The 15,129-nt window shown below is 45.2% G+C and overlaps 1 protein-coding gene across 17 annotated transcripts in view; it reads right to left on the bottom strand.

Moving 5' to 3' along the window:
• The window catches only part of LOC133776546 (zinc finger protein 665-like), a 111,935-nt gene extending 96,806 nt beyond the window's left edge, over positions 1-15,129 (bottom strand). For 13 of the 17 annotated variants that reach the window (XM_062215530.1, XM_062215538.1, XM_062215540.1 and 10 more), the window contains exons 1-2: positions 14,906-15,129; positions 5,183-5,281 (exon numbers count right to left, since the gene is read on the bottom strand). The gene's annotated coding sequence lies outside the window, so the exon portion shown is untranslated. The remainder of the gene's footprint in view (positions 1-5,182; positions 5,282-14,905) is intronic. The other 4 variants (XM_062215542.1, XM_062215545.1, XM_062215550.1 and 1 more) reach the window with 2 other exon arrangements.

Genomic DNA, 15,129 nt, shown 5'->3' with positions numbered 1-15,129 from the left:
CCAAGTCCTTGGTCCCCTGCACCTGCTTGGGAGACCCGGAATAAGCTCCTGGCTCCTGGCTTCTGATTGGCGCAGCTCTGGCCATTGCGGCTATCTGGGAAGTAAACCATCAGATGGAAGACCTCTCTCTCTCTCTGCCTCTCCTTCTCTCTGTGTAACTCTGACTTTCAAATAAATAAATAAATATACTATATATATATATATATATATATAAACAATAAATTGAGAAATGAGAATTAGCCACAAAATCACCACTTAGAGAAACTTACTAAATGCATTTCCATATATGTTCTTATAATTTTTTTCATCTGAATAGATATGTTTTATAAAATAGGATTATAACATACAGAATTACAGAAATGTTCACTTAATATCACCTGTGCATTTCCATGTTATTAAATAATCTAACTCACTCTTTTAGATGGCTTTATGATATTAAGCACTACATTACTTCATTTTCTTTTCTGTATATTTACTGCCACTTTTGATCCAGCTCCCTGTTAATCCATCTCGGAAAGCAGCTGATGATGGTCCAAGTACTGGGACTCTGCTACCTATGTAAGAGACCTAGGTGGAAATTTTAGGCTCCTGGCTTCAGCCTGGCTCTGCCCCAGCCATCTGGGATAGAACCAGCAGGCAGGAGATGTCTCTTGGTCTCTCCCACTCTGTCTTCATCACTATTTTTCAAATAAATAAAAGTAAATTTAAAAACATATATGAACGGTCTCGAAAATTTTTATGGCAAGTCATATTATGAGAAAATTATGTATATATTTCAATAATTTTGGTACTATACTAAACTTATATTTTAGTTCCATTTTCCACAAACATTTTGAAATACTCTTATATAATCAAATGATTCTTTATATAATCACCAAGGAAGGACAAACTGAAACGGAGGAGTACTAGTCAGTGAATAAGGAATATGAGCGAATCCTTCACCAGAAAATGAGTCCTGTTTTTGCTGTTTTATTCATTCATGTTTTTTACACCTTGGAGGTTTTAGTTATATTGCATTTAAATTAAAAATAAATACAGCACAGAAAAACAGTTTAGGGAAAAATGAAAGCCAGAGAGCTTAATATGTAGAAATAGCTCACTAATGGAAGAAACTGAAGTTACACCCTGTTTATACTTAGATTGCACACACAAAGCAAACTATTATACGCTCATCCCAATATAACATAAGATTGAAATCTGTTGCACATAATATTCTGTGGGTGAAAAGGATTGTGGAGAACTGGCATTATGGTACAGTAGATAAAGCTACTGCCTATAATACCAGTACCTCTTATGGGCAACAGTTCTTGTCCCAGTTGCTCCACTTCTGATCCAGCTCCCTGCTAATGGCATGGGAAAAGCAGCAGAAGATGGTCCATATGTTCCAGCCCCTGTCACCCACATGAGAGACTCTGATGAAGTTCCTGGCTCCTGGCTTTGGCCTGGCCCAGTGCTGGCCATTGTGGCCATCTGAGGAGTGAGCCAGTAGGAGGAACATATTTCTCCCTATGTCTCTCTTTCTCTATAACTCTGACTCTCAAATTAAATAAATATATGCTTTTTAAAAAGGAAAAGGGCTGTGTTCCAAAAACTGTGAATGTGTCTCACCCTGAACATTTAATCAACATGTCATATTTTATACCATACTCTTAAAAATAACAGTGTATATAATTATATGCTTTTACACATGGTTCAGTAAGTTAAAGCACCACTCAGAATGCCTGCAACTCCTATTGAAGCGGATGGAATTGAGATCTTGTTAATGTATCTGGTGGGTAGCAGATGATGGTCTGAGTACTTGGGTTCCTGCAACCCACATGTAAGACCTGGATGGGGTTCCTGGGTCCAGGCTTCAGACAGGCCCAACCCAATTATTGTGGGTAATTGTGAAGGGAAACAAGGGATGGAAGATCTATCTCTGTGTGTTCTCTGTACCCAGCCCTGACCTACTTCCAGTAAATATTTACATAAGGAGTATTCTGGCAACTGAGGTTGATAATACAGGTGATATCATGCACATTACTCTGATTTCAGGGAAAGTTGCAGAAAATCTGAACAGGAACCCTTATGTACAAATGAATAAAGGCATTTTAAAGACATGGGATGAGGTTTTTAAGACAGCCCTGGCCTTTTCATTTTCACCCAACGCTAAGGGAGTAAAACTGCCAGGACTTTCCCAGGTCCCCTTGTCCAGAATCTCCAGCTATCCTGACTGTAAAAATAGTTAAGTTCCAGGTATAACACACCGGCACTTTTAACAAATTCTTCAAAGAACACTGGTGCCCACATGCCCTTGACAGCCAGTGCAGTTAAGAGTCTTATTTCACTGTTCTCATCTCCTCCCATCCCTCTTTTCATCCATAATCAAAGACAGCATCTAGTTTGTTTTTAAATATTAGGATTCTCAATTTTTAAAAGTGCCCAGATCAAGTTCCTCTTAAGCATAGATAATTGTTGTAGATTTCAGATTTTTTTTCACACTTTGGAAAATTTACAGGCATAATGACGTATCTTCAGGATGAGACCTAAGTCTAAGAGACTTTACATATGGAGCATGAAGGTAATTTTTTACAATATTGTTAACGCACTGGTGTTTTGACTGAAAACCATCAAGAGATCAGGAACAGAATCTTCCACTTGTGGCATCAAGTCTGTTCTCAAAAAGTATCAGATTTTGGGCCGGCGCCATGGCTCAATAGGCTAATCCTCTGCCTGCGGCGCCGGCACCCCAGGTTCTAATCCCAGTCGGGCGCCGGATTCTGTCCCGGTTGCCCCTCTTGCAGGCCAGCTCTCTGCTGTGGCCCGGGAAGGCAGTGGAGGATGGCCCAAGTGCTTGGGCCCTGCACCCCGTGGGAGACCAGGAGAAGCACCTGGCTCCTTCCTTGGGATCAGCGCCATGTACCAGCCGCAGCACACTGGCCACACCGGCCATTGGAGGGTGAACTAACAGCAAAGGAAGACCTTTCTCTCTGTCTCTCTCTCTCACTATCCACTCTGCCTGTCAAAAAAAAAAAAAAAAAATTGTTTTTTAGCCCTAACAAATTTTGAAATACAAGCTCATAGGGGCTCTTCAAAAAGTTTGTATAGAGTGTATACTAGCAAAAATATGCATGGATTTCAACTTTCAGGCACTAAAATAGACCCTTTTTTTTTTTTTTGACAGAGTTATAGACAGTGAGAGAGAGAGAGAGAAAGGTCTTCCTTCCATTGGTTCACTCCCCTAATGCCCGCAATGGCCAGAGCTGCACCAATCCAAAGCCAGGAGCCAGGTGCTTCTTCCTGGTCTCCTATGCGGGTACAGGGACCCAAGCATTTGGGCCATCCTCCACTGCATTCCCGGGCCACAGCAGAGAGCTGGACTGGAAGAGGAGCAACTGGGATTAGAACCCGGTACCCATGAGATGCTGGCGCCGCAGGAGGAGGATTAACCAAGTGAGTCACGGCACCAGCCATGCCTCATCTTTTAACTCAATTTCCTATGAACTTTTTGAAGTATCTTCATAAAGATGTATGCATTTTTCTACTCAAAATGGTATTTTCATAACTTGTTTACAAGAATTTTGTCCCTAAATCATTTTTGAGCCACTACATATTTAGTATTCTATTATAAGGATATATCATAATGTATTTTATCAATTCCCTATTAATATACCTCCAGGTTATTTGTTTTATTACCATTACAAACAATATCACAATAAATCTACAAATCCTTTATACTTGGCCCAATATATGCAGGATAATTTCCTGTAGTTGAATCCCACCAAAGGATATCTGCCATTTAAAAATCTTTGCTGACTGGCCAAACGGCCCTCCACAGATTCTACTACCTTATACCCTGACCAACTATAAGATCCTGTTTACCATATCTTCGTCACAAATGTATGCTATCAAATTATTCATAATTCCTTAAGATATTTCAAGTTTCTCATCTGCTTCCTACATCTATCTTCAAGTTTTCCTTCTTTCTTTTTTAGCTCCCTGTTCACATTTGGTTTTCTTACAAAATTTCTATGGGAAGACTGCCTTGCACGTATTTACCTATATTTATACTCCAGATTTCCTTCTCTCACAGCTCCAACATCATTTTCCCTTCTCACAAATTTCCCTTATATTTTACCTGTAGGAAGGCACCACTGAATAGAAAACAGATACTCTTCCCCTGTTCCCCCAACCTGCCAGCCTCTTGAACCAACAGAAAATGTTAATCAGGAAATCTGGAAACACTTAAATTGGGTTGCTCTATCATAAGGAATAAATTTCCACTGATGTAGCTCTGGGGAAATATCATCTATAAGAATTCTGCCTTGTGTCTTTTATTAACATGGAATTTCTTTTTCTATATTCTTCAAAGGACAAGATTCCTCCCTTTGAAACAAGAGCTCAGCATTCTTATTCATTACTCTCCACTCTCCTTGTCCTAACTCCCATTCCCTCAGGGTCCAACTCCTATTAAAAACCTTCCTTGTGATGTTGTCACCCCAGATGAGGGATCTAGAAACCATAAACATCAATCTCCTCAGGGAGATTCTTGCTAAAGACACAGAATCCTGGACAGCTTTCTCTGTGATTCTGTTCAACAGGATGAGTGCAGGCACAGGGAATCTGCATTATATATAACGATCTCTACACTTCCAGACCCTCTTCTTCAACCCCCTATCACATATGATCGGAAGCTGGTAGCCCTGAGATCAGAGGATGACTCCTGCTCTTGGAATGCTCAAGTCCTTCCTGTCTGACCATGAGACTCTGAGGAAGACAATGTACAACATCATCCTTTGACTACTCTGCAAACAGCCCTGGGAACACTGCTGTACACACAGGACCCCAAGAAATGTCCAGGATACACAGAGATGATGAAGATAAGAGGCCAAGAAAGGAAAGTCACAAAAAAGATGGCAGAGTACAGTGACTTTGGGTGGAATGAACTGTTTTAGTATGCCTGTATGTGCTAGGCCAGAACAGTATTTCTCAGTCCCTTTCCTGTGTCCTTCTTCAATATGCTTGGCACCACAAACCTAAACTCCCTCATGAACAATGCACATCCCATGGGAAACTGTGCAAAGAACTCTGCTCAGAATCCCAGGTATTAGGAGGCTTCAGCTAATGGTCAACACAAATGAACATGTCTCTGGAGAGGTCTGAGTACTTGAATTTCAGTAAAAACAGAGGACCCTTAACTCACCTCAATATACATCAGCAGCGTCATGACCTCCTTCATGCAATAAATACTTCCTGAACGTCTCCTCTGTGCCAGGCATTGTTCTCTGTAATCTGGGGGCTTCTGGTGATTAAGAGATCATAAGTCACAAGGAAGTATTAGATAATGACTCATCTTTACAGGTACTTGAAAAGCAAGACTCTTATTGACGTCAGGCCTCAGAACAAGAGCAAGAAATGGACATCCTCAAGAATCCCTGGCTGTAGGATGGAATATACTATACAGCCAAGGTCAGCTCTCAGCCCTGGCAGGGAGAAATTTTATTCTCATTTTCTCATGATCAATCCTTGCTGATTCTGGAGTTCTTTCTTCCACACAGATGATAAATGTTGTCCAAAAAAGCAAACTGCCTTCCATAGCTTCTTTGAATAAGTAACTCTTTCATAATCTTCAGATTTCAGCACAAAGGTCACTTGTTCAAGAAGGTTATTCTTGATTCTTGAACAATACTACATGCTCATACCTTTGAATCTCATGGAATTTTATACTCACATATTTGAGCACTTTTCACAACACCCTGCAATTGATAACTAAACTTAAGGTCCAGTTAGCCAGAAGCACAATGTATTTTGCTCAACACTGTATCCTCAGCACGTAGCCTGGTGCCTGGAACATGGTACTACTCATTGTATATGGCTGGATACTTAAATTAATGAGTGAGTACATCACACCCTCCACCTCTCAGGACAACTGTGTAATGCCATATGACTTCTGCCATTGTTTCATACACTGCCATCAATCAACACTTAAGATGAGGCAGTACAAAGCCTTTTTAGTACCAACATCTGGGAGACTGAAATGGGGCTCACAGGATTGCCTCAATACAGCCTGCAGCAGCATTTCCCATTATCAAAGACGGATGAAATGTTTCAAAGTCAATACATCATCAAGAGGTCTATACTGGCCATGGGCCACAATGCCAGCTCTCTCCCAGACTCGATGGGAAGGACTCTTATAAAACCATTCAGCATCTCCTAAATAGCTTTATAGTGAAGAGGGCACTTGGCCCTTCTGCAACAGGTGCTCTCTTTAAATAAAGAAAAAAAAATGACAATAAAAGCTGCCCACATCATGTTGAGAAGTCAGGAGGAGGAGGCAGCATTTGCATGGAATCATCTGTGCTGTTTGGGAAGAGTTAAGTCCACCTGTCTATATTCTTTTATGCATAAATCAGCTTTGACTTCAGCACAGTTTGAATGAATCTCCATCAGGTTAGTATGTCAAGAAGGAAGCCCATGCATCCAGACTTTTCCTGTTCTAAAGCTGGTTTTTAATTTTACTGCTCAGGAAGGAAGTTAAGCTTAGATCCTAACTGTAGTCTTGCTGATTCCTCCTCCAAGCCTAGGCTGCTGCCCCCACTCTTTAGCTACTTTTCATACCACCCTTGCTTTATCTAGAATTCCCTTTTCATTATGACTGTGGCATTTGGGCCAAAATGGCATGTTCAGGGTTGTTCTTCCTGCCTCCCATACTCATTTGTGATCATATATAGGAAGGATTGTGGACATGGATAGAACTGAGTGCTCCATGACTGGCAGGGATGCTCTGCACAACGGTGAGCTGAAATCCTTCCCTTAAACTTTAAAGGTGGCCATGACAGAGTTGACAGGAGTGGAAGTATCAGGTATCTGACTGTTTCTGCTATATACATACGTGAACATGAGATTTCTCAAAGGTGAACCATATATAAATGAGTCTATTTTAAAAACAGGTTCAAAGCCAAGGTCAGCAGACAGGACCAGTGTTTCCCACTCTCATCCTCCTACTCCCCACTGTCCCGCTGACAGAGCCCTTCTCTGGTACTTGCAAGCCCCATGGCACTCCATTTCCACGAAGAAAAAACACTGGGCTTTTTCATGCACTCAGGGTAGTGGGCAGCTTTCCTCCACTCCTAAGAGAATGCACACAGATGCTAGGTGAGAGGCTGTCCCCAACCAACTCCTCTCCCCTTCCCCTGTCAATCCCTCCTCAGAACCCCCAGCTAAGCCCTGCCCTGTATTTCTCTCCCCACCTACAAGGCCCCTTCAAATCCCATCCTAAGCTCTCCTAAGAAAAGGCAACCCATTGTGTTGCAGTCCTGTGACACACCTGGAGGAGGCTTGCAGATGGGTCTCACCTAGGCAAGAAAGTAAAATGTCTGTGTAACCTACAGTCTAAGCACACACCAGAGTCTAAAATGCGACTGCTACTCAAATATCATTACAGCAAATCTGATTTTCTATTGCCCCAATCTCCCTGACACACTAGTTCCAGCAGCCCTTTTATTTCTAACAATATCGAATAGTATAAAATCTAGAATAAGAAAGTATCTTGAAAATAGAGGTTCTCTAATCTAGGCTACCACACAGATACCACATAGATATCTAACGCTAGTCAAGTCCCTTCCTGACTCAGACACCCAGATTCTCTAAATCTAATATGACCTCACATCTAAATAAAATGAAGGGACAAAGCAGTCAGAGAAAATGCAGGGCTATTCCAGGGGATGGATAATAACAAAGAGAGAAGCAGCTGGACCAGCACAGAGATGGATTTTGATCCTTGCTCTCCCTTTCTGCAATACTATAAACAGGTTGTGGAGCAACTTGTTATTTGGACACAATGTTTATGTTTTATTTCAAAGAAAGGCCTCCAAAACTCAAACTGTGTTTGACCAGAAGGCATCCCTAGAAATCTTCCCATGGGAAGAGTTCCAGAAACTACCCGTGCCACAGTGAATGCTGAAGTTCCTGCTGTGGGTATCAGACCACGGAGGCAATTTCAACTCACCATGCGCAGAAACCATTACAGAGCCTGGGTTTGAGAAACACTCCTTTAGTGATTCATAGCCATGAAAAAGAGACAGGAAATGCTGCGGATTCAAAGGACAACTGTGCAAGTGCAGGAAGAATCATAGGAGTGACACGGTGTCCACAGGAAAACTGGATCAGGGTGCACTAGTCTGCACAGCCATGCCAGAGGTCTCACACACACTCTCCCCCCTTCTAAAGTGCTCCCACATGCCACCCCTGTGCATGTGCTTCTTTCCCACCATGCACCACCTGTTACCTCCTGCCCACCCCCATCATCCCAGTGTGGGAAATAAGCCCACCTGATACCACCTACCCACTAAAAGGACGGACCCAGGAACATGAGGGAAACAGAAAGTGAGGCATTCATTGAAACCTAGAATCAAGAGCAATGATCACACAGTGGAAGCAGACACTGCCTTCAAAAATTCAGCTCCTTTTATCACTGCTGTTTGGAGGTCCCTTCACCCAGTTCCTCACTGGTTGAGAAATTTGGGAGATACAACCTAAATGTGACATGGTGCCTAAGGTAAAGTGAGGGTAACGGGGATGGGTGTTGCTGGGAAGATCTAGATGGGGGGAGCAGAGAGGTTATATCATGGTATCAGCAAAGCCAACACAATTTCAGGAACTAGGATGTGAGAGCACTGTGTAACAGGCACTGTAACAGTCATCAGCAATTACAGAATTGCTGAAAGCGACAAAGATTGTAAAGCTAGCTCAGCAGTTGATCTGCTCTGGTCAACCTACACTGTGGTCAACTACTGCGACCTGATATCCATGGCTGCACCAAAGCTAAGCTACGTCTTTCATAAAAATATACCACAGTTTTTTCTCACTTTAAGGCCCTGTGGTCTGTCCTCCAGCTCACTAGTTGTCACACTCTACTTCCCATCACTATCTACCACCTTCTGCTTAAAAGACAGATAGGAAATCAGCCCAGGACTGAGTCTTTAGGATGACCTCATGGAGCAGGGAAGCACGACGTGAGGGGCACGGCCCCTGCTACCCCTGTTTCCAGGTATGGAACTCTCTGCTCTGTGTCCTGCAGAGAAGCAGTGAGGTCACCAACACCATGAAAGCCCTTGCAAGCCTCATTAGGGGCAGATGCTGGGGGGAAGAGGGTTGGCAGGCAAGCTTTGGTGCCCCTCTGAGGCCTCACCTCTGCCAGTTGGTCCAGGCTCCTCTTATCCCTCTCCCTGCAAACGCTCAATTTCCAGCCAACCTTCTGCCTGGCACAACTACATTAGCAGGCATCTGTTACCAAGTGGTAGCCAAGATCACTTCTGCATGACAATTGCCAAGAGGGCAGAAGTAGCCAGGATGGCAGAGCACAGCACCTGTCAGAGTCCAGCCAACAGCCTGCACAAGCACGGCCAAGCCAGGCTAAGTCAGATGGCTCTGCAGGGATGAGTCTGCCCCGTTAGTCATGCACACATTTCTCCACCACAAAACAAACCCAGCAGCACGAAAAGGGGTCTCCGTGACTGTGCTGAGAGTGAACAACCAGAAATGACAACACCACACACACACTATAGAATTCTGTGTTCCCTGGAGAGGGAGAGGAGAAAAGTGGCTCAGGGAGAACCTAGGAGTAGCGAAACAAGAACAGTGCTAGGTCTGGGCAGTCAGAACAGAGGGATGGCCCATGTCTGTAGAGACTTCTGTGTTTCCATACAGCCCAACACCTGCCATGGCAATCACCTGTAACACCAGGTGGACAGACAGGCAAGCCAACTGGAGTCATCTCCTGGGATACAGGATATTTTATACAAGTTGCTATATTTCATTCTATTGAAACACACAAATAAAGTCACAAAGAACTCCACCCTATCAGTCCCCAGGATGAATCAAAGTGCATGTGCATTACTCCAGGTCTGCAAGCGCTGTTTTCAACGTGCATATGTGTGGGTCTTTATATGTAAGGATGTACAGCGTGAGCGGGGGTGGCTGCAGCAATAAAAAAGTCAATGTTTCAATTATAAAACTGATTTTAATGATCTCAAATTCAGTTATAAAACTGATCTAAGCAAGGGTTATACACACATCCCCATACTCACTTCTCTCTCAACTGCCAACAAAACTCGAAAGCTAACTGCTTATTTAGCAGTTCCCCATTGAATTTAATTATACCACTTATCTATATCTCACAAAAACTTCTTATTTATATGAAGGAAACTGAAAAGTGGATCAGCTATATCAGAAACTGTATTAGAAGTTGACTCTAAATTTTAAAAATTAAAAAAACCTAAAATATACATGGTTAATTTTGGCAATCTGCACAAATGATCTGTGTCAGATCACCTTGCTCATTTGAACACATTCTAACCTCTCTTCTGGCCTCCCCATTCTCCCTCTCCCCCCACCTCCACCCCACATCACTGCCCCCTCTACCCCTGAATCTCTCTCTGGAAGCAGTCTTGTAGATGGTCACTTGATTACATAAGAAATGTTACTCAGCTGAAAATAGCTCTGCACAGAGTGCCTGAATGGCAATTAATGGGAATAATCAGGCTTTCCAATGTCCTTTAAATATGTATTTACATAAAACAGACTCTAAATATTCTGACAATTATCAGCATATGACAGGGATCAAAAAAAAATTGCTGCCAACTTTGTCTAGTGCCACGCTCAATCCTTTCCTAAAGAAAAATGATTTATCTCATTTTCCACTCAAAATCAAAAGTACCAGTGCTATGCAATACAGCTCTGTGAAGGCTGCTCCAGCACGAGGGAAAGATAAGGAGCAAGAGGCACAAATCCAGGCTGGCTACAGGGTGACAGTCTCCTCCTCACTTTGCCCCTTGGTTTACGGTTAGTTAGAGATGGTCACAAAGGCAACACCAGACACTGCTAATTCACAAACATCCCCATTCACAGATACCCACAAAGGCTCCTTGTGTGTGCAAAAGGAGAGCGCTGAGTACTCCGTAAGTAATCCATAAGGGTTGGAATATATCAATCAGAAGAGGAAAGGGTGCCCATTCATATAGCACTCAACTTGAAACAAAGGAGGCTCCCCAACCTGCTGATGACAATCGCATGATTTTCCAGTTAGAATTTCATGTCACTTTTGGAGAGAGACTCATTGAATTTTTCTCCATGAAGTTGTATTCCTGTGTAAGGGATCTGTCTCCATGAGGGATGTACCATCATACAATGCAAACCAGAACAGCAGAGGTATGGCTCTGACACTCCAAGGGGAATGGATATTCACATCTGTCAGTTCCGACTGGGCTAACAAGCTTTGTCCAACTCTAGGAGTCTGCTATATGTGTGGGCTAAAAAGACATATACAGAGACCAGCTGGATCTGTTAGGTAACAAGAAAGGAATCTCAATCTCCAGTTGTTACTTTGCAGCATATTAGGCTTAAGAAGATTTCATTTTCCACCTGTATTTGGAGACAGGAAAAGATAGAATCAGTTGCACCCTAACCCAGAGAAGCTTCAGCCACCAGTCAGATTATAGCTAGCTTTGAATACTTATATATCACTCAACAAATGACAATCAAAACAAAATAGAGCAGCCCAACACAAGGCCAAGATCTGATCAGCAGGTATCTTCAAGAAGCTATGTTGACACACAAGTCAACACACAGGAAGAGGAAGAGCTGGCACTGTGGCACAGTGAGTTAAGCTTCCACCACCTAAGATGCCAGCATCCCATATGAGTGCCAGTTTGAATCACAGCTACTACACTTCTTATCCAACTTCCTGCTAACGCACCTGGGGAAGCAGCAGAAGATGGCCCAAGTACTTGGGCCCCTGAACCCACATGGGAGACCCAGATGGAGGTACAGGCTCCTGGGTTTGCCCTGTCCCAGCCCCATTCATTACAGCAATTTGGGGAGTGACTCAGTAAATGAAAGATCCCCATCTCTCTGTGTCTCCCTCTAACTCTGCATCTCAAATAAAATAAGAAATACTGAGGCCAGGGCTGTGGCACAGCAGGTTAAGCCTCTACCTGCAGTACCAGCATTCCATATGGATGCTGGTTCAAGATTCAGCTGCTACTCTTTTGATCCAGCTTCCTGTTAGAAGATGGCCCAAGTGCCTGGACCCCTGCACCCACATGGGAGACCCAGAAGAAGCTCTTGGCATACTGACTGCAGTACGATCTAGATTTGAGGGAGTAACTGAGGACAAAGGTGTAGAAAGGACAGCAGAAGTCACAACTTCAAAGGAGCCTGGCACCCCACCTTACTAATGGTATACAGAGGGAAAAGTGTAGGAGCCGCTGGTGAATGGAGTACACATACCCTGTCTACCAAGATAGAGGACACCAAAGGCTCATGGCTGCTGCCAAGGGCTAGAAGCACCAGAGCTGAGCTTGGCCATGGTACCAAAGCCATCAGGGCTGGGGATGCTAAGGGTTGGGAAGATAGGACAAGTTGTCCATCTGGAAAATACCCAGTGTAAGCCCACCACAGTCTTTTTCAATGGCCAGTGTCACATAAGCAGCAGTCATCCCAGGGAGACAGGCTTAGTGGCACCTTGGATCAAGGCAGTGAATATTCCTGGGGAGTCATCCCCTTTGCAGAGTAGCAGACAGTCCAGAGCCCCCACCATCTCACCAGCTCTTGTCTGCAAGGTCAGACTGTTCAAATAGGATGTGGTTCCCAACACTGAGGGGCCAGATGTGCTCATTTCCAACTAGCCTAACCACAAAAATTCTGCCCAAAAGTCCCTTCTTTGCAATCCTGACCTTAGCTACCCTGCCCAGCAACAACAGCCATCACGGCAGAACAAACCAGCTTCAGCACTGTCTGCCTGTAGAACACAAGGCATTTAAGCAAGTCCCCCTCAGCTGGTCTCTCCACCAGCCCCTCCCACTGCAGGAGACTTTCCTACTGTCTGCTTCCTAAGGCTTCACACCTCTTCAGCATTGCATCTGGTCTCATCAATCTTCTCTGCTGCACAGACACCCATCTGGATCTGATCCACAAAATTCCTGCAACACCCACATTATGCATCTCACATTAAAAAAGTTTTCTCTTCCAAATGTTAAGTAACTTGCCTGCCAACTTATACTAGTATAGGGAAAGATCTGCCAAACACAGTCGATCAGTCTGACAGGTCTAGGAATCCTGTTCTTAGCTGCTTCCAAGTTAGATGAATGGTCACACGACACATTTGCTCAGAAAGTCAGCATACAACTATATTGAGGGTGGAAGCAGCTCTTCACATCAGAAATACATAACTGCTTTCCCATCAACAAGCACTATATGAGGAAAGGAAAAACACATTCGGGATGAAAGCAGGAATGCTGCCATCCTAAAATTCCACCTACCCACGATTCACTTTATGTGACTGCTTCCTGGATGGCCTCGGGTTAAATGAGTCTCATAAATTATTAATCCAGTACCAGCAGGAAACACTCTACCAGAACACGTGAATTACTCAAACCTGGTTATTCACATGAAAACTTCATCACACTGAAAAAAAGACGGGAATATTTTTCAAGGCCACATTTCTTTTACTCTATTGTGTGGAACTATCTTTTGCCGGGAGGGCAGCACTTTTTTACTTTTATTTTTCTTATTCTCCCCCACACACTAATAACTTGTTCAGAGGCTTCAACAAATAATAGTCATGAAAATCTACAGCTAATACGCTCCCAATGTCAAAAATGGCATGGTCTTGGCCAGCGCCGCGGCTCAATAGGCTAATCCTCTGCCTTGCAGCGCCGCACACCGGGTTCTAGTCCCGGTCAGGGCGCCGGATTCTGTCCCGGTTGCCCCTCTTCCAGGCCAGCTCTCTGCTGTGGCCTGGGAGTGCAGTGGAGGATGGCCCAAGTGCTTGGGCCCTGCACCCCATGGGAGACCAGGAGAAGCACCTGGCTCCTGGCTTTGGATCAGCGCGGTGCGCCAACCGCAGCACGCTGGCCATAGAGGCCAATGGAGGGTGAACCAACGGTAAAGGAAGACCTTTCTCCCTATCCCTCTCACTGTCCACTCTGCCTGTCAAAAAATAAATAAATAAAAAATTTTTTTAAATGGCATGGTCTTAAACACAAAACCCAAAATAAAAAAAAAAAAAAGGTGACCTTCTTGAATAAAAAATTATGAATTGTATGATAACCATCCATAAAGAAATAGGCAGAGAGAAAAGCGTGACTTTTTTGCCTGGATGTTTTTATAGCTTAGCACTTCATGCAAATCCAGACAAAAACAGCTCCAGTTAACCACAGTAGGAGACTTGCAGTTCACTTCTCACTTTGTAAAGGGATCCGTAGAGTAACAGTTGACATCCCCGTTAAAAGGAGAAGGGCTGAAAACAGACACCGAAAAGCAGCCAAATAAATCAGCTACTTTTCCACAGCCTCAAACTCGAGACGGCAAAGTCTTTGTGAACTCGACGTGGAGGCGGCATCAATCCACAAAGCCACTGCACACCCTCCACGCTGCTCGCGCTGGGAAAAGGCCGGAGAGGCAAGGCCCTAGCTGCCCGCAGTGTCCGCGGGGGCGACTGTGGGCGCGGCGGGCCAGACACCCCCGGGTGCTCCTTCCCCACCCCTGCAGCCGCCTCGGGCTCCCCGCTCAGGGCCACCAGCCCCGAGGGCACTCTCGCCACCGACCCAACGGCAACGCAGCTGGCTACAATGTGGAGAACAGGAGTCGCGCTGCCCTCCTTCGCGGTGCTCCCGCCTGCCCTACCTGTGCCGTCCCGCGCTGAGGCCCACCCGCTGACGCCCCTAAACAAACCGCAAGCAGAAGTTTGCGAGCGGTGGCGGAGCGCTGGGCCCGGGAGGCGGCTGTCCGAGACGCGACAGCCCCCTCCCCAGCCCGGACCTCGGAGGCGCAGCCAGAAAGTGAGCCGAGGGCCCCGGGCGCCGGCCGCCCTCGCGCCCAGCCCTCTCCCGCGCGCACGCCCCTCGCCCCCTCCCGGGCGCCGTACCTGCCGGGGATGCTCCCGGGGCGCTCCGCCGCGGGCTTCGGACACCGGGCTCCAGGCGGCGAGCGCGGCAGGAAAACCGCGAGGCGCGCGGGGCTGGCACAGGCGGCAGCGGAAGCGGAAGCCACGGGCGGGCTGGCCCGGGCTGTGCGCTTGCAACTGCCTGGGATTGCAGGGAGCTGGCCAGGGACCCGGACGCGGGAGAAGGGGTGCGCCGCCTCCCAGCG

Source organism: Lepus europaeus, chromosome 18, assembly GCF_033115175.1.
Source record: "Lepus europaeus isolate LE1 chromosome 18, mLepTim1.pri, whole genome shotgun sequence".
NCBI classification, from domain to species: Eukaryota; Metazoa; Chordata; class Mammalia; order Lagomorpha; family Leporidae; genus Lepus; species Lepus europaeus.
Note: the sequence above shows the minus strand (reverse complement) of the source record. Positions and strands in the feature narration are given on the sequence as shown.